The sequence below is a fragment of the Galeopterus variegatus genome, unplaced genomic scaffold, assembly GCF_000696425.1.
Source record: "Galeopterus variegatus unplaced genomic scaffold, G_variegatus-3.0.2 Scaffold541, whole genome shotgun sequence".
In the NCBI taxonomy this organism is placed as follows: domain Eukaryota; kingdom Metazoa; phylum Chordata; class Mammalia; order Dermoptera; family Cynocephalidae; genus Galeopterus; species Galeopterus variegatus.
The window spans coordinates 441,532-442,556 of NW_007726652.1; the positions used below are offsets into that span (position 1 = coordinate 441,532).

The window sequence follows — 1,025 nt, forward strand, 5'->3', positions numbered from 1 at the left end:
GCAAAATTTAGGGATGTTTCCTTTCCCTGTCAAATAAAGAACAGTAATTGTGCTACCTCTGACTGTGAGGCCTCTTTCTAAAAGCTTTCTTTCTGCATCAAACATTTTATAACAGCTACAATCTGATCACTATTATTTTCTATCTTAACCTAATAATCCTCTTCACTGGTGTGTATACACCCAAACACGATCTTCATGCAGCCGCAGCCCCCATTTCATGGTATCTTTTAAATAGCCCAGCTGATAGGCTGTCCCAGGGGAATGAAGGCAGCTTCGAGATGGACCCTGATATGGACTGAATTATGTCCCCGAAGTTTTATATATTAGGAGCTTGATCCTCACTGTGACTGTTGGAAGGGTGGGAAATCCTATTATGGTAACTGAAGGTGGGGCCTTGAAGAGGTGATTAGATTCTGAGGACCATGCCTAGTGGATGGATTAATAATGGTGTCACTGGCATGGTTCTGAGGGCTCTAAAAGGAGAGCACATAAAAGTCTCTCTTTGCTTTTGCCATCTCACAATGTGATATACCCTGTGTCACTGAAGCCACCACCAAGGAAGACCTTCACCAGATGTGTTCCCTGGACTTATTTGTTCCCAGCCTCAGAAACTGTAAGCAATAAATTTTGTTTTCTTATAAATTACCCAGTTACAGGTATTTTGTTATAAGCAACAGAAATGAACAAATACAGACCCATTACAAAAAGTACTTATGTATGTATGTACATTCTTTTATTTTCAGTTAGAGGTTACAACTTTTAAACATAGTATATAAACAAACATAGGTATAAGTCAGCCAGAATGAAAGAATGAGCATATATTTAATGAAAGAATCAGAATTTCTAGAACACAATGAACACCTACATTCTTTTTTACTAAATGGCAACTACATATAGGAGTATATACAAGGGAAATACTAGTACAGAGGCACCAACAATACCTTCTTTGATGCAGTCACTTACGAAGTGTAAAAAGTATCATCCAGCATCTGGATGCTAAATAAAAGAGCTGGAGACAACTAAAT

The 1,025-nt window shown here is 38.0% G+C and overlaps 1 protein-coding gene across 1 annotated transcript in view; it reads right to left on the reverse strand.

Annotated features, from left to right (window-relative positions):
- TMEM242 (transmembrane protein 242) overlaps positions 1 to 1,025 on the reverse strand; it is a 35,737-nt gene that overhangs the window by 10,309 nt on the left and 24,403 nt on the right. The window lies entirely within an intron of this gene.